The following is a 19,645-nucleotide window of genomic DNA, read 5'->3' on the forward strand; positions in this document are numbered from 1 at the left end:
GGTGGCATCTCCTGTTACTCATTCCAGGTGAAAAATCTCAGGAAGCCGGCTCACAGGAGATAAGGAGATGCTTTCTGGCCCCATTAACTTACCAAAGAAGGACCCTGTGAAAAGGAATGCCAGCTCTGACACTTGGAGTTCTCCTTTCCCAGACACCAGGTAATTCCTCTCCCCAAGCCAGGTATGAAGTAAGGTGTTAGTGTCAAAAAGATGAGTTAGACATTGTCACCAATGGCGCTCATTGCTTTAAAAAAAAATGTTGTATCACCTCTAATGGTTCAGAGCACAACTCTAGGCAGAAAGAGAATATGTTGACTATACGAAGGAAAAGTGGTGAGTGGCACATATGAAGGAGAAGGTGAGTGTGCAGTGACTCTGAGGCTAGAAGTAAAGTAGACACTCAATCAAGTCTGTCTTCTGTCTCTTTGTGTTGTATCTCTCCACCCTTCTCTCTCTCTCTCTCTCTCTCTCTTCCTCCCTCTCTCTCTCTCTAACACACACACACAACACATTCCATATCTGCTCTCAAGTCTGCTTTCAGCCTCCTGTGTTCTTACTTCTATCAGCAAACAATTCAGGCATTTTAACAGAAAGAGAGCGAAAACTTATTTTAATGAAATGCATGTCTTCAAAGACAACAGAAGGAGATAAAGGATGTGCCAAAGTCAGTAGATGTCTATACTGAAGCAGGGAGAATGGGCTGTCTACTTGATTAGAAAGGGTCAGTCCTTACAGCCTAGCCACATCCTATAAAAGAGTTCACACGTAATATAATTAGGCACTAAACACTGTTCCAAGTGATTTAAATATTAAACTCTATATCTCTGTGCGACAGGCATGACTATTATCTCTACTTTAAAGATGAGGTAAGCAGCACCTAGGATTTTCCAATCAGGACAAGGAAGCAAACCAGGTTTCCTATACAGGAGCCTCTCCCAAGAGCTCACTTTCTTGCCCTCTGCTCCCCTGACCATCTCCCCAGCCTGGCCAGCATGGCAGTCTGCTTAGTCATAGCAGATAACCAGCCAATGGTAGACATGATGCTACAACTTGAATGTGTCCCCCAAAAGTTCATGTATTAGAAACTTAATCCCAAAATTCATGTGTTAATAAAACTTTGTGGTTGTGCCTTTGAGAAGATATTAAGATTAGGTCATGAGGGTGTTGATCCTAAGATAGCATTAGTGGCTGTACAAGAGGAAAAAGAGACAGATTGAGCATACTTGTTCTTATGTTATGGCCTCTTCTATGCTATAATGTACCAAGAAGTTTGTCACCAGATGCCAGTGCTATGACCTTGCACTTGCCAGCCTCCAGAACCATGAACTAAATAAACCTCTCTTCTTTATAAGTTATCCAAGGTATGGCATTGGATAATAGCAACAGAAAATAAAGTGAGACACACTCCCACAACCAGAATCCCACCTAATCAACATTACCCTTACATGATCACTGTCAAAAAACAAGCTATTCATCTTTTGTCTGAAGTATGCTTTTACAATCCAAATTCAGTGACATAGGAGTCCCTCTGGATTTGCTTCCTCCTCGTATGCCATTGACTTCCCATTTCTCAGTCGACATCATCCCAAACCATCACGGAATAATAACGATTCTTTTTTTTAGAATTACCTGGATCATTAGAAGAGAATTGGGCCAAGCAAATACCTGTCAGTGATCTTCAAACTTAGGAGTAAATCATAACACAGCTAGTCTCAAAGATTTTATCTTCCCTGCTGTGACAGTGCTTAGAACTTAAATATGCTCAAAAGAAGAAAGCAAACAAAAGGAAGCAACCATCAGAGGAAAACTTTAGCACAAGAGCATAATGAGGAGGACCTCGGTCTTCCTGGGTTGAAGTAACCTCCAAAGGAACAGGAAAGCCCCCAAAGGAGAATGAGCTGTGTCAGCTGCCTACAACAGGAAAGGCAGGGCAAAAGAATGAACAACGGCTGTTCAACCCTTTACAAAAAGGCTTGGAGAAGCAGCTAGAATGAGTCCATTTAAAGCCTTAGATATAAAGGTCAGAATATGAAAATAAGTCCATCCTCACTATTTATTTCAACTACATGAAACTACATAGTTTATGTTTTTCCCTGCACAGGCAAACAATACCACTTGATGACTGGGCCAACCTTGGTGTGTCTGTAATATGCTGTCCTGAAGACAGATGGGTGGGAAAACCTGCCCACAAAGGGTAGTGTGCATTCCAGCAGCTCTTATGGACAGTGATGGAGATGTGGTCACCCTAGAATATTGTTCTAAGCCAAGGAAAGGAAAGGAAACGGGAGACAGGATCAGCTGAGAAAGCATAAGAAGAGGAAAATTTTTCATGTTGCCCACATGAATTGTTCTACTTTTCAAAATAATAATTAAGCACAATTTTCCCTCAATATCTACAGGGGTTGTTTCCAGGACACTTCTTGGATACAAAAATCCACAGATGCTCAAGACACTTATATAAAATGGAGTAGTGTTGGGTAATGGGTGTAGATATGATCAAAGGACCTTGTATATATGTATTAAAATGTCATAATCACAACCACTATTTTGTACATTTAACATACACTAATAAAATGTTTGCATATAATCTCTACACATCCTCCACACATACTTTTAATCATCTCTAGATTACTTATAATACCTAATACAACATCAACAATATACAATCAGTTGCTATACTGTATTGTTTAGGGAATAATAACAAGAAAAAAAAGTCTGTATATGTTTAGTACACATGCAAATTTTTCTGAATATTTTCAGTCCAAGATTTGTTGAATTCAAAGTTGTAAAACCCACAGTTAAAGGACCCATGAACAGAGACAGCCAACTATTTTAAGTGAAGATGAGGGATCCTTTTTCTTAACTTAAATAAATGGAAGGACCATCTCAGCCATTCCAATTCATCATAGAAAACCCCCTTCACTCTCTCCCAAACCCGAAATCTAGTCCCCAAGTTTCTGCTATACAGAACCCCTGTTGCTCACCTGTTTAAAAAAAACATATATTATCTCCCCAGGACTGCCTTCACTCCCATGTTGTTCAGCGGAGAATTCTGAAGAATGATGTATATTTACTGTAATCACTGAACAAAGGAACAATTTCCTAGCTCTGAACCATTATTTATTTTAGTTGCATTGAATTTTGCTTACATTCACAAAGCTGATTATTTAAAGCAATTATATATTTTTGAAAGTTAAATCTTCTAACATGAAGAAATATTTCATTACTTACCTCATCTGTTTAAAAATACATAAAAAAAGTATTTTCCTACATAATGAAGAAAACAAATAGGACAGAAAACTGTGGGATTACACCAGTGATCCTTGGCCAGAGACAACTGTGCATACAACCCCCATTCCTGGGGACATTTAGCAAAGTCCAGGGCTATTTTCTGTTGTCATAGTGTATAATTGGTATCTAGAGGATAGAGCCCAGGATGTTATAAAACATCCTACAATGCACCAGATGGATGCCTATAGCAAGAAATTATGCAAAACAAAATGTCAGTAGTATCAAGGTTGAGAAACACTAGCTTAGCCATACTGGGATGCTATTAAATGGGCCAGTCACCTACATTCTTTGAGACAGGTTCCTCCCTTCAAAGTTACAAAATACTTTTGTGAGAGTTATAACTAACTTACATTTATAATCACTACTATTTTTAAATGCCAACTTACTTACTATGGGTTAGGTATTATTCTAAGTGTTTCTGCTTGTCTGAGTTAATCAATACAACTACTTTCTTTAGGCACTATTATTCCTCCAATTTATAGACAGAAGGCACAAATCAGGTTTTTTTGCTCAAAATAAATAGCTGACCAGAGGAATAAAAAAGGGCCTGGGAAACAATGTGAACACCACAGGTAGAAGCTTTTATCAGAACCGATACTATTGATCTTTGACACATAGTGAAATACTTAAGAGACAATGAAGAAGGAAATCCCCGAAGTTCTGCATCAACAATTATTCCATGATCAAAGCAGGCAGAAATCACTTAAACTGTATGGTTTTTTTTTTTTTTCATTTGCTCATTCTAGCACACTGGAAACCTGCCTTATGACTAGTTTCATCAAAAAATAATAATTCAAAAAAATCAACCTGAGAACAAGAAGTAATCATAATAATATATACAAGAATGGATAAAAGAAGATGCATGAAAAGAGAAAAGTTCCTGATACCAGGGTGGCATACAAGCCAGTCCAACAAGCAGCAATTTTATCAGTCACCTTGCCCATCAGGTTCAGTGTGCAACTCCCACCAGGGACTAGGGCATAGAGGGGTGGACCATAGTGATGTTCTCACATGACATTTCTAGACAGAGGAGATGGATGATGAAGTCTGATTCACTGGCTGTGACTTCGGCTCTTGGGGATGTAAAGGACTTCCTTTCTAGATCAATGGCCCAGTGCTAATTTTAGAATGTTCCCCCCTCGACCCTCTGTGTGGTGGTTTTTCTGATCCTTGTCATCACCATTACTACTTCACTAAGAAAAACTGTCAGTTGGTACATTTGTCCCCTATTTAGTTATGGAGTCAGCCCCACTGCTATCTGACATTGAATGCTATTAGAAGAGAAGACTGGGCATGCTCGGATCTTATCCATGGCTGGAAACCTCTGCCCTTGGGGACATGGCATTTTTGCCCAAGTTCACTGTGCAAGTTTTCTCAGGTAAGACATTTAGAATTAGGATCTTGCTGATCCACCTGGACAGCACCTGAGTGCAGATAGAGGAGTCTTTCCACGGGAGGAGAATGTTCCATCCTTTTTGCTGATGATAAGGTCGCAGCAGAGCTTCTCACTGGCGGGACACTGTCAATAGCTGTTGTGAGTATAACGTATGTGTAAATGCCAGCTCCCAACTCCAGAAACATTTCTGACTCACTAAGCAAGCCTCAATCTTCTCATTTGTAAGTTGGGATAAAATTACCCACATCCCCAATAGCTGAGGATTAATCATACCACCTTGATCATAGTACCGGAGGCTTAACAAGCACTTGGTCACTGGTTTCCATCCCCAATGAGTGTTAGAAAACACTCCTATTTTGTAACAAATATTTGGCTGCATCCTTTTCACAATCTGAAAAGGAGACTCACAGAAATTAGCCTATCTATATGATTTCAAATGAAATAATGTAATGTCCTAGCTACAGAACAAAGGAAAAATAGAAACAAAGTCAATTATATTAAAATAGCATACATTTAAGTACATAGTTGGGTAGGCTCTTCTCTCCAGAGGACACCCTGAATACACCAGCTACCCAGGTGTGTAGGCAGATAAAGCTGTGAGGAACTGGTGCATAGTAATGACCAGCACCCAGGCCACCACATTGTGATGGTGAATGGCTCCTGAAAAAGCTATAGTTCTGGGTAATGTCAGACCTCAGTGTAGGTAGTAGCTTCATTCTTGGAAAATTCAATATGTATGCAATATGCACAAAGAAAATGTTTCATGTTTGCATACATATTGGGATGAGACTCTATACACAAATAACTATTGACCTTATTTCTAACCCTTGTGAATGTCCAATGAGTTGCAAAGTCAGGCAGTAACAATCTTCCAAGCACAGTGATAAATTCATGCTCATGAGTTTGATCCAAATACCACCTTGAGAGTGGTGCTGCCTCTGTACTATAACTCAAGCAGAATGTCCTGCAGTTCCATGAAAGAATCATCACCTATGTCTCTTTTCCCAATGCATTAACTGCACATAGAATTAGCTGAAGTGTAATGAGGGCCTTTCTAATGCTGACTGGAGGTACAAAAAGAACAGGTGGGGGAAGGGTTCACACCCAGCTTTCAAATGCCTTTCCATGCTGCCACAATTGGATTCACTAAGACTACTAATAAGGTGCCAGGAGTAAAGCTCCAGTGTTTGAAAAGGAAAGGCAGGAGATATACTCAGAGCTTTAGAATTATAACCAGCCATTCGGCTTTCTGAAGATTCCCCCAATCTTCATAAAAATCTTCAGGTTTTATAATTATTATAACCACCTATTCTAATCCAGGGTGGCCTTGGATTATGATTCCTTCCAATGTCTTCACTTATAGTATTTTAATGGGAACAGGGGACAATTTTATTATGGGAGAACAGAATTTGATATTCTAATTCATTTCACAAACATGTAAGATTCACAACTTTCCAGGTCTTGAGTTGAGGATGTAGGGATAGTCTTACTTGGAACATTACATAAACGTTAACCTCATGACAGTTTCTAGAATTTCTCCGGCCCATATTGAGATTGTCTTCACTTAATTCTTATGCACCCAGGTCTGGCATTTGATGATCATGGCACTATGCATAAAGCCACAGTAGGTGGTCACCATGCTTCCCAGCTCAGTAGTCTAATCCATTGACACTTAAGTAGGTCGCAATTTCTGGTACCTTTTCCTTCAAAAGAGCTACATTTTCAAGCATCATTAGACTTCCAAGCTATTAAAAATCCACTGACTAAAGATACAGGTCCAAAAAAGTGAATTTCATCTTCTAAATTACATTGAAAACGTGTAAATTGACATTTCTGCTTAATTCTGTATTTTTAAGTGTTGGATAATTAAAATAATATCCCATGAGGTCAATGTATTTTGCTCATTGCTACACAAAGTTCAGAGATGAAAAGGAATAAAAGTAGAGCAAGAACAAAGCTCCTAACAGAGATAATAGAGCTTCCAAACAAGATGGGGAGCTTTAGATAAAGGGATTATAGACAGAGGAACCATGCTGTCCAGTTTCACACTGAGTACATTTGTTATGATGCTACTAGGTTATTTAATGCTATCAAATTTATCTAACGAAGGTTAATTATGGCTCTAACAAACATGACTTTACCAAACACAGAACTTTCTAAACCTGAGTGAGCAATAGGCAACATAACAAATATATATATATATACTTGGCTCTTCTTAAGTGCCCAAGTAAACAGTTGATCCCAACTACATATCTACAGCAGAACAGCAGATTAGGTGAAACAGCCCAGGTACTAAAGGACTTGAAGTGAAGGTGACCAGTACAAATTAACCAGCCACAAAGCTAAATTGAACCAGCATTTCAAACCAGAGTCCAATATAGGCTCCAGTACATGAAGTCCATAAGCCCCTCATGAGGACATTCCTAAAAACCCACAACAGCTGGCCGCTGTTCTCTTGCAAAGACACTAACAGGGCCATTGTTAAAACATTTTCTTTTTCTGGTACAAGTGTTTTACATTTGTACATCTGTTCTGCTTTCAGCTCGCCAACTCAAAAACAAGATTGGTAACTCAGGTTTGAAATTAGATCATGGTAAGACAGAGATTCCAAGTTTTAATGCAATATATACTCATAAGATAACCACATTGAGTGGAGTGCTTCCTAGGTGCCAGGCATACTGTGAAGCTCTCCATATATATATATTCTTTCATTGAATTCTTGTAACAACTCTGTGAGAAAGGCATTGCTACTCCACTTTATAGACGAGAACCTGAGGCACAGAGCACTTATGTAAAGTAACCAAGTAATATCATACATTGGTAAAGAGCAATGGTGGAATTTGAACCCAGGCTCACCTTCTTTAAAAGACTGAACTTTACTCTTCAGCCTACCGTTCAGCATTATAGAAACAGCTGGAATATTCCACTATCACCCACACAATTTCTTTCTTATATCTGAACTATTAAATAATATTCCTTTCACCTAAAATATTCTCTCCAGGCCTCTCAATAAAGAACTTCCCTCTTTGTGCTTTGAGATGTTACACACAATTTTCTTCTCCCTTGTATAATTTTGTGAACACCTCCACCAGCCACAGTATCTACAGTTACTTCCAGGTCATCTTTTGTCTTCTCTAAAGAAACCCTATACTTTGAAAGCTGTGTTGGTACATTTTAAGCACTCAATGTTTGTTCAAAGTCTGCATTCCACCTTATATTCACCTATGAACATAATTAAGAATTTGGAAAAATGATTTTCCCAACTGCATTCATGAGTTTTATTACTTATTTATGCTCAGAAGGAAGGTATTTTGTTGTTGAAGACATACTTCTGTCTGGATTGATACTGCTGTCAGATAAGCCAGATTCCATCTTTCTAAATATCATATCGCAAAATAAATCACCTTAATAAGTGTATTAGTTGACTTTTCATCACTGTGACCAAAATACAACAACTTAACAGAGGAAAAATTGATCTTGGCTCACTATTTCAGAGGGTTCAACCCATGGTGGTCATTTGACCAGAACATCATGGTGGTAGGGAAGCAAGAAAAGGGAGGTGACAAGAGAGCCAGTAAAACCTTCAAAGGCACACACCACTGACCTACTTCCTAAAGCAAGAGCCCACCTCCCCAAGTTTCTACAACCTCCCAAAATAGTATCACCAGCTGAAGACCATGCATTCAAAACATAAGCCTATAGAGGATATTTCATATTCAAACCATTATATTCTGTCCTGTCTACTAAAGGTTCATGGCCACCTCATAATGCAAAATGCATCCAGTCCATCTCCAAGAGTCCCCATAGTTTGAACAGTTCCAACATTGTTCAAAAGTTTTACGTTTAAAGTCTCTTCTGAGACTTAGTGGTGAACCCTTATAAAATCGAAAAGGAAGTTAGATATTTCCAATATACCATGGCATAAACATTTTCATTCCAAAAGAGAATGGATGCATAGAAAGGAGAAAAAACACTAAATCCTGTGGATCTGTGCCTGGCTTCCAGGACATGAGGGTGTGATATGAGCACTGGAGGGCTTGTGCAGCCCTGCCCTATGGCCTTGCTTGTGGCTTCCCATGGCATATGTCACACCTTCCTGGCATCTCCAACATCCTGGGGCCTCTACTGCAGGCTAGACTTCACCATCATAGCTTTAAGCATCACACTCTTAGGGTATGCCTGCATGGACCTTACCCTGCTCCTCATTACCTACCCTTCCTGGCTTCTTTTGAAATCTTAGTGACAACCTCTATGATCCCCATAAATGCTTGTATTTTGCATGTCTGCAAAACCAGGGCCACATGAATGATACCAATTCCTGGCACCAGCTCAAGCAGTATGTGGACCCCCTTAGGCCGTGCCTGCAGTGCTCTCTGAGTGTCTGGGCACCTGAACCTGAAAAAACACTTTTGAAAGCAGCCCCAAACAAGCAAGGCACCCCTGAGACTCTTCTCATAGGAAAGTCTTTCAAACGAGTTTACTCTTTCATACCCTTGAGAATGTGAGGGGTAGGGTCTGAACAATTCCTAAGATATCCTCAAGGCATCATGCCTGCTTGTCCCAATATAATATGCTTGGCTTCTCTTTAATGGTGCTACCTTTTTTAATAACTATGTCCTTCTTGTGCCCAGCTTTCAACTTGCTCCTTTTCTAGCCAAACTGGCAAATCCTTTGCCTCTGCTTTTTGCTTTTAATAATCACTGCGAACCTTGCTAAAAGCAGACAGTAATAGACACTTCACAACTTGAGTGTTAAATTGCTTTGAAATTTCCACCACAAATTAATTAGTTCATTGCCTTTTAAAAATTTGTTTATTTATTCTGGTGGTACTGGGGTTTGAACTCAGGGCCTTGTGCTTGTTAGGCAGGCGCCCTTACAACTTGAGCAATACCCTAAGCCCAATCTCTTTTTGCTTTAGTTATTTTTCAGGTAGTGGCAGGGCTTTGCCCAGGGCTAGCCTCACACCCTGATCCTCCTATCTCTCCCCACATAGCTGGGATTATAGGTGCAAACCATCGCACCTGATTTGTTTATTGAGAGAGTCTTTTTCTCCTGGGCGGGCTTTGAACCACAATCCTTATCTCTGGCTCCCAAGTAGGTGGGATTGCAGTCATGAGCCACTATCTAGCCAATCACCTTTAAATTCAGCCTCCCACAAAGTTTCAGGACATGGACAAAATATAGACTAATCTTTGTTAATTCCCAATAGAGTCCTTATTTGCACCTGAAACATCACGAGGGCAGTCTCTTCTATCTGCATTTCTATAGGCATTCTGGTCTTAGGAGCTCCAGTCAGAATCATCCATTTAAGCTTTGCTTCAATCCTTGTAGGGATCTCTATCCCATATCTCCAAATTCATCTAAACTTCTTCTGAAAACCAATTCCACAAGCCTAAGAATTATATGGTCAGACTTAGTCACATCAACAATCCATTTTTTTTCTGTTACAATCCTCTGTATTCATTAGCTTTTTGTCACTGTGACCAAAAGGCCCAACATAAAAAACTTAAGGGAGAAAGGATTTATTTTGGCTTATGGGTTCAGAGAGTTTTCAGTTCATGTTTGTTTGCCCAGTTTATCATGGCAGCAGGAAAACAAAGAAAAGAGAGTAGACTGGGGACTGGGTGTAACCTTCAAAGGCAAACCCCAGTGACCTACTTCCTCCAATTAGGTTCCCACCTCCCACAGTTTCTACAACCTTCCAAAATAGTACACCAGTTTGTGACCAGGAATTCAACACATGAACATTGGAGGACATTTCATATTCAATCCATAATTATAAAAATAATAGTCCGTCCTAAAAATAGGTCATTTGAAGAATTTAGAAAATTTTCTCTCTTAAAAAAAAGAGCAGTGGTTATGTCTGCCTTAACTATCACATATTCACTAGCATTACATTATATGTGTTCTAAGGGCAGAAGAATCTTCCCCTTCTTCTTTACCTTCCTATGGACCATAGTACATCACTGTGTTCATTCATTCATTCATCCAACAAAAGCTCCTACCAAATGCCAGGCAGACATGTATAAGCAGAACAGACAGTAGTGAGGAAGATGGTCCTGTCTGTTCAAAGTTTACAGCATGGTGACTTTCATACACCAATGCCATTGACTTTCCACAGAGAGTATGAAGTTGACACAGAAGGACAGAATACGAGGCCAGGGGAGGATTTGGGTTCATCCTATGAAATTTATTCATCTGTTATGGTTTGGATATGCTTTGAATATGTCCCCCAATTTTCATGTGTTAAACTTGGTCCTCAGTGTTGCAATGTTAAGAGGTGGTGGGACATTTAAAAGGATGCACTTAACAGGAGGTCATTGTGGGGTGCTACTCTTGGGAGGAACAGATGTAATTCTCCTAGGACCTTGGTTAGTTCTCTGGAGGGGATTGTTATAAAAGTGCAAGCCTGAATCCTCCCCCAGAATCTGGCTTTCATGTGACCTTGCCATCTGATCTCCTTTTCTTCCACCATCATCTTTCTGCAACCACCATGATGCCATCTGCTGTGATATGATGTACTCAGAAGGTCCTCACCAGAGCTCATCTGATGCTGGTGCCATATACTTGAACCTACAGAACTGGGAGCCAAACAATCATTTCTTTCTTTTAAAAGTACCTAGCGACCCATATTTTGTTATAGCAATGTAACACAGACTAATATAATGCATTGTATGTCATTTGCCTACTTCTCTTGCCAAATCCTAAGTTCATCAAGAGCAGGTACATAGACTTATTTATTCATATGTCCCCATAAATTTGAACAATGATTTATAAGATCATAACAGCAATAACTCTTTGGAAATGCACAGGTGGATGAAGGAAGGGATGGATGAAAGACAGATGGCATGAACTAATGGTAGCATGTTAAACTTAGAATTTAATTACATTGAGAATTATCGAAATAATGTTCTCAATCAAATTTTGTGGTTCTGGGAAATGCACCCAAGGCCTCATACCTGCTAGTTCAGCACTCTACCACTTAAGCTATCCCCAGCTCTTTTGTTTCTTATTTTCTTTTTCTCGCTAACTTTGCAGTGGCTGGCCTCAACAATTCTCCTATTTCCATCTTCTGAGTAGCTGGAATAACAGGTGTGTGCCACCATGCCCAGCTTAAATCAAACATTAAATGGGTTTGGGATTCTTAAATTTTACTCCTCAGAGAGTTCTTGAAAGACATCTTAATGTTTTTATTTTGCATACAAAAAACACCAAAATTTAAGGAAGTTAAAGGGATCTAAATATGTAAGAGGAAAGTAAAAGAAGAAATAGATTTTTACTTCCCATTTTTGAATTGCAAAAATATTATTAAAGCAGAGGATTTCCATAAAATTACTTGCTGAACATTTTCTTAAAATTTTGGATTACATTAAAAAAGGGATTACTTGTCTTAATCTAAAGCTATTTAAGATCTATGCCACACAAGGGGGAATTACCCATGGGGGGAGGGACAGAGCTGCACTCCATTGCTTTGGCTGACCTTTTACAGATATGCTCTGAAAAGGACTTCTGCTGTGAAACACATTTCTTTCCTTCTCACACACATTAACATCTCCACCCACTCTGTGCTGTTCCAGCATACATACTTATACTTTAAAGGGAGGACTCACTGGTGAGACCTGGCATATATTCAGAAGGCCTTATGCAAATCTTGCAGGGCCCCACCTCCATGTGGCAGGGCCTCTGTAGGTTGAAGTAATTGGTCTTGGTTGGTATTCCATTCTGACACAGCCTATCCTCACTTGAACACAAAATTCCTAGATTAAAGTCCCGTGACCCAAAAGTGACTCAGAATAAACACAGCATCTTGAACAGACATATTTTTAGTTAATTAAAAATAACAATGGACAATTCACTGAGTTGAAGGTTTCAAGATAAACAAAAGTCAAGTTTTGCATCTCCAGAGACTATTTCTAGTTGCACCTGAAGCCCTGGTTTATTAATTAATTCTACATTTGAAATAGAAATTTCCTCCCTGCATGTAAATAACTAAGCAATGCTCCTTCACCTTTCATTTTGCTCTCTTATGCTATTTATATTCTGCTCTTGGCTTTTGTAAACATTACAGGAGGAATAATTAGATCTAGAGTTTATTTATTGTGACTGAACATTGTCTAAAGGTCCAAATTCAAAAAAATGAAAGCAGGTGATTTCATATGCTTGGACCTTTTTACTACCATCTTCAACAAGCATAAAATCTCAGACAAGAGAGTGTTTTTCCAGTGTCTGATACAGCTGAAGAGTTTGAAATCAGACATAAACACTTCCGAAGCCATGGGGCAGCAGACTGTTAAGATACAGCCTGCACAAAAATGTAGTTATTAAACAGCTTTCCACTTTACCATGAATCTTTTGGAAGTTCTGTTGAGCAAATATGGTGTTATGTTGCTCTTAGACATCAATTACGCCCAGATAAATACAATTGAATTTTGTCAGGTGGATATAAAGATTATAGAACAATGTGTTATGAAAAGAAAGAATTTGAGCAAATACTTAAAATCAATATGGCATTTATATGCCAAAAATAGAATACTGAAATACCATTCTTTATGAGTAAAGACAAAACTCATTTTTATCTCAAGATGGCATTTTTATGTGTGACTGATATTGATAAATGTTGCATATTTACTGTATGTTTACTTTTCCTCTTGGATCCCTAGTAAGGCCACATTTCCCAGCTTCCCTTGAGTTAAGTTTAAGCAAGGCTATGTGATTGAGACCTGGACAACAGAATACATGCAGAGGTGATTGAGACTACTTCACACATGGCCGTTAACTCCCTTGTAAGAACCACAACATTCCCTCTTATTCCTCTTATTTCGTGGCAACTTTGTTGACCATGGGAGATAAAACCTGAATTTCCAAATGTCTTAAATGACACAATGAAGCAGAGCTGTCCTTCTTCCTCCCATCACTCTGCCTGTAACCGTATTAATATATGGTAGGATCAGTCAGTAAAGTTACCAAATTGAGTCGCAGATATTTTTGGCATTGTTGTTTTCAGCAGATAGCATGTTCTGATTAATGTGCACCTCCACCTGAGTTATCCTGATGACTAACACACTATGGTCACATCAATCTAGACTAAGGGAAACAAACTAGAGATTTCTTGTACCTGAGAAAAATCATTTTGACTAGGCAGTACTGTTATGTTGCAACCTCACCACCCCCAAAGAAAGCCTATTTCCACATGTTCTCACTCTAGTTATTTCTCTTTCTTAACAAAGCAAGAGAAATGTAAAACTGAGACAAGCAAAAAAAAATAAATAAAAATCAAACTCAACTTTAATCCACATTTATAAAGGTTTCAAATCTAATCACAGGATAAATGGCTACATTAAATTCATATTTAACCTCTTTTCTGATTATAAAAATAATAGTTTTGCTATTAAAAGCAGAAAAAATACATGAAAGTGAAAGAAAACAAGTCACCCATTATTGCTCTTCTCATCGGTAATGCCAGTACCAGATAGGTATAAACCATTCTAGTCTTTTCTCTGTGGATGTGTGCATATAAATAAACAGTTATTTGCGAGTTTCGAATCATACATTTTCAGATATGTCCTTTCTTATACATTTCAATACGTTGAAACAGCATGTTTCTTCTATGATATCATTTTGAAGGCTGCATATGGATATATGTTGCTTTATTTACAAAATCCCCTTATTGATGAATATTTCGGTTATATCTAATTTTGTTGTTGTTGTCAGTAGTAATGACAAACCAAAAAACAAGTTGTTAAGAAATCTTCACTAACCCTTTAACAATACATTGTGTATGAATTCCTGACACTGTCCTTGAAGTAGAAAGTATGTCTTTTTAGAAAGTGTTTGACAGAAATTGCCTAATTGTCCCTCAGAAAGTGTGCACAGGGTTTATGTTCTTCACATGAGCTTTATGTTCCTTCACAAATTTGTTTCTTAAATGCAGTGCATACTTGTTTGTATCTTTTAATAACTATATTTTCTGAAATTATTCTTGATGGATATGAAGATGCTATTAATCATCTTCAAATTTTTATACTCTCAATTAATGGCCTTTAAGGCATTACGTTCACTATGGGGTCACCAAGGGGGAAATCTTCCCTGTGCTCTGGATTTCAATGTCTTCATCCAGCAAAAATAATTAAAATAATCACCCTTCATGTGATTATTATGTCTATGTGATGAGATGAACAAGACCACTGAGTACACTGTCAAAGTATCTAATGAGCAACCAACACAATTGTGCAAAATGATATATACTGACACTATCGCTAAGTTTTCAGAAATTCATACACGTGGGCTGATGTTATTGCCATAAATTTAATCTTGTTTGTACTCAGGACCTTAATTTATTTCACACTAATTTAGTCAAATGTTTATTATACAAAAGCAAACCTACTTCTTTTATTTCTCAACTCCATGACAGTCACAAATGTCTGTTTGGTAATTCTATATTCCGTGTTCCTCTCATTTTTCCTTTAATAACTGAATTATTAGATGTGATTACCAAACTCAGTCTACACAGTTAATATTGCATACAGAGTAATATTTCAATACAATAGTTAATAGAGTAATATTTCAAAATAATAGTTAATGTTTAATGATCAAATAAGTATAATTATCATATCAATCACCTCAAACATTTATCATTTCTTTGTGTTGGGAACATTTAAAAATCTTCTAGCTATTTTGCAATGAGCAGTAAGTTATTATTAGCTATAGACACCTTACTGTCCTGGGGCACACCAGAACTTATTCCTCCAAACTATAATTTTGTACCCATTAAACAACCTCTTCCTAGCTCCTGCCCTTCCCAAACACTGCTAACCACTATTCTACTTTTTACTTCTATGACACAGATGTTTTTAGTTTCCATATATAAATGAGAACATAAAGTATTTATTTTCCTCTTCCTAACTTCTTTCACATGGCAAAATGTCCTCGAAGCTCCTCCAGTTGCTGCAAATGACAGAATTTTCATTCTTTCTCTGGTTAAGTAATATTTCGTTCTGTATAAATACTGCATTTTTCTTTATTCATTCATCTATCAATAGACACTTAGGTTGATTCCCTGTCTTGGACATTGGGAATTGCACTGCAGCAAGCACAGGAGTATACATAGCTCTTCAACACACCCATTTCCTCTCCTGAGGAACATCCATTCTATGTTACATAATGGCTGTACCAATTTGCATTCCCATCAACAGCCTATGAGATTTCCCCTTTCTCCACATCTTCTCCTGCATTCATTACTCTTTGTCTTTTTTATAATAACTATCTTAACTTGGGTGAGATGATATCTGATTGTGACTTTGATTTGCATTTTCCTGGCCATTAAGGATGGTGAGAAAATTTTTCATGTACCACTTGGCCATTTGCATGACTTCTTATGGAAAATGTCTATTGAGATCACGTTCCCATTTTAAAATTGGACTGTTTGGGAGGTTGCCATATTTTGAGCTCCTTATATATTCAATACATTAGACCCTTGTTGTGTGAATAGTTTGAAAATACTTTTTCACATTTTGTAGACTTTCTCATAACTCTGTTGGTTATATTCATTGCTGTGCAGATACTTTTTAGTTTTAGATAGTGCCTTTTGTCTGTTTTTGCTTTTGTAACCTGTGATTTTAGAGTCTTCTCTAAAAGTTCTCTCCCCAGACCACCGTCCTCAACATCTTCTGCTCTGCTCTCTTTTAGTAGTGTCATAGTTTCAAATTTAACACTTAGTCTTTTGTCCAGTATGAAATGATTTTTTTAGATGGTGAAAGATAAAAAAAAATTTATTAGCATTGAACTTAACCAAAAGAAACTTATCTTTGGTATTGTCTTTCAAGATTGATTAAAAAAACAAGAATTTCAAGTAAATTGATCAAAAATAACTCAGCTTCAGCAAGCAGATTGGTAAGTGACTATAGTTAACTGCCTGTCTGATGCTTATCAGATAACTAGAGTCAAGGAGTTAATCATTTTCAACTGATCATGAAAATTGGAAGAAATTATAGAATTTTCAGCTGTATAGTAACACAGAGTGTAAAAAAAAAATGCAGAGCACCTTATTCCACTTCATTTTCTTAATTCAGAAAAATGAGGAGTAGAAATTCAAAACCTTTCATATCTATCTGAAATTAAACGGGCTTCACAGGAGGCTTTGTGTGCTAATTCACATGTGGTTCCTTGACGTTGTCTGTCACTCTTGACTACTGCGGCATGCTTTCTTTAAGACATAGATATACAAGGAACTCTTCTGGTTGAAGAAGCAGGATTCTAGACACCAGTACCAGTGAAGTCCAAGCAAAGGTCTCCGATTCCTAATTTCTACGTTCAGGAGCAACGCATGTATGCTTTATTCATCTTTGTAGAGGATTAATTTAATTTGGTTTCCTCGCTCTGTGTTTGCTTTGGAAGTTTTCACATATATTGCTGAAACTGACAAGAACTTGGCAATGAGAAGACTGTAATGTGATGTATATCCCCTGAACCTCCCTCAGCCCACTTGGCGAGGCCATCAGAGGAGGCAGTGAGGACAGCTCCTTCGTCCATGCAGCAGGCACAGGACCAGATGCGAAGCAAAGTCAAGGTGTTCAGTTCTTGACCAAGACACTATAGACAGTTTGGCACCCACAGAGTTCCAGAGAAAAGGAGCACTTCATGTTATCATCTTTCTTAGAACACGAAGCTTAGAGGAAGAGGTGGGGGTGTTAAAATAATAACCAGACAATAAAAAGACTAAAAATTTAAGATTTGCCACTGACCTTTCCTTTGTCCTCTAGTGCCAGTAGTTTTAAATGGCTGATCAAGGCAGTAATTGAGAGATTAACTGCATGGTAAGTTACCTAAGATATATACACAAAAACATGTTACTGTCCTGAAAAACTTCATTTCCAACTCTGATCAAGGACTTCATAAATTCTTCCCAAATGAAAAGTGATTTCCTGGAGAAGTAAATGAGAATTAAAGCTAACACCTGTTAAAACTTTATGTTGACACTTTCAATAGCTCCTCTGTCCAGAAATTTCTTGAGGAAAGAAATTTTATATCTTAACTGCTTCTCTGCCTCAACAACAACAGCACTATACTGTTGAGATATAAATCTTACCTATTCATATTTATGATGATAACGATGATGTTTGTAGCCAAGATGACTTATTTTCATTTTCATTCTTACCATGAGAACATGTGCATTAGAAACCTTTGCTTTAAATTTGGGGAAAATATTTAATTAGTGGCTTTGCAAATAAAGAATGTAAAATGGCAGGTGCAGAACACTTTCCCAGAGATTTTTAAGGTAATATACTGAATGACAACCTGCTTCCAGTGCAACCAGGATTTACCACATGGACCATTTTCTCAAAAGCTACTTGATGAACTCTGTCCTCCTTGAAAATCACTGATTTCTTCTGCTTCAAGTGCTCAAAAGTTTTCCTTAGCCAGCCCCTCATGGCGCCCTGTAGCATGGTGACCTGTGGCCACACTTTTGCAATTGGAACCCCAAAGCAGGAAGCCCTATCAACATACTGATGAGCTCCTTGTAAGGAAAATCACAGAAGATCAAACATTTAATTGGGTGGGAATCCTTTCTGTCTCTTAAAGAAATATTTTCAGTAATGCTGTCTAAGACATACAATAGGAACCAGAAATTGTTATTACAAAAAGCCTAAGATTTCTAAAATACAAAAGCAAAAATATTTACAGTTGTTTTCTAAATACATAACCATATTTTCTGCTTCTTAAATTAGAGTCCAATGAAAAGTTTCCATCAATATCCTACTACATTTTAAGGATCAAAAGTGGGGTAAGTGGGGTCCAGAAAAGATTTTAGACCAATCAGATATGACAGCAGAAAAGTGAAGAAAATATAAGTCTTCCTTAGTTCACTTCCAAACCAACAACATCTGCAGAAGTGGCTGAGACACAGAATATTATAGATGGAAAGTGTCCCCAGCAGTGGTATCAATCCTTTGAAAAATAAGCAAACTGACTCACAATAAAACTAGATGACATATTGAAGATTAACTAGAGAAATGGGAAGATCTGCAACTGCTTCTTTGTGCTGAGCTCTATATGGGATCACTAGACAAGACTTCTCAGAGGCAGAGTTCCCTTGACCCGTGTCTTATAGGATGAGCAAAAGTTCACTTGGGAGTTGGGGAAAAGGAGAACCCAGGAAGATGGGGACATCATGTGACAATCAACTGAGTGTTAACTGGAGGAAGGTTTGCTGGGCTGTTGTGGTTAACATTCATTCACAAAGGCAGGGACAAATAGAAGGGGAATTTTAACAGCTCATTGGTAGCTTTGTGTGGCATGCAAAAGAATTACAGCTTTATCTTATAGCCCATCAATTCCCAAAGTGTGTGTTATAGCATAGTAGACCGAGGTGGTACTAAACCTTAAAAAAAAACAGACTTTTGTATTCAAATAAATTAAGAAATGCTGCATAGTATCATAACCCATCAGAGATCACAGATAAACTATTGTATTAAAAGTTTCAAATATACAGTTAAAAAAAATCCACTTTGATTTTACCCAGCAATGGGACAAAGAATGATTTTTCAGCAATATTTACATGCTAGGTAATTACCAAATGGAACACAGTTTGAGAAAAGTCTTCTTAGTTGAGCTAGTCAGTGAAAGATTTTAGGGAAAGGAATGATTCAATCTGACACGCATTAGGAACACCAGAGGCAGGGAAGATTTAAGAAGACAAAATGAGGCCCACGTGGATCAGGTTAATTCCAGATGGAGAGAGGAGATCCAGGAAGCTGAATGGATGTAATTTAGAGGTTATTAACAATATGGAGGATTTGATTTATGGAGGGAACATGCAACAGCAAGTTGGAAGTAGTGAAACACTCTACTTACAGCCACCCTCAGTTCAAGTTCCTTTGTGTTTTCAGTCTTGTGATGCTATGACAAGAGTCCATTCTAGTGGCCAAGATCTATCACCCAAAATGAATGAAAAACAGCTGA

The 19,645-nt window shown here is 37.9% G+C and overlaps 1 protein-coding gene and 1 long non-coding RNA gene across 2 annotated transcripts in view; both read right to left on the reverse strand.

The window, feature by feature from the left end:
• The window catches only part of Fbxl7 (F-box and leucine rich repeat protein 7), a 379,344-nt gene that overhangs the window by 213,892 nt on the left and 145,807 nt on the right, over positions 1-19,645 (reverse strand). The window lies entirely within an intron of this gene.
• LOC141424230 (uncharacterized) overlaps positions 353-19,645 on the reverse strand; it is a 40,565-nt gene continuing 21,272 nt past the window's right edge. Inside the window, exon 2 of the long non-coding RNA XR_012449218.1 lies at positions 353-19,614. This is a non-coding gene — a long non-coding RNA (uncharacterized lncRNA). The remainder of the gene's footprint in view (positions 19,615-19,645) is intronic.

This window comes from Castor canadensis, chromosome 6 (assembly GCF_047511655.1).
Source record: "Castor canadensis chromosome 6, mCasCan1.hap1v2, whole genome shotgun sequence".
In the NCBI taxonomy this organism is placed as follows: Eukaryota; Metazoa; Chordata; class Mammalia; order Rodentia; family Castoridae; genus Castor; species Castor canadensis.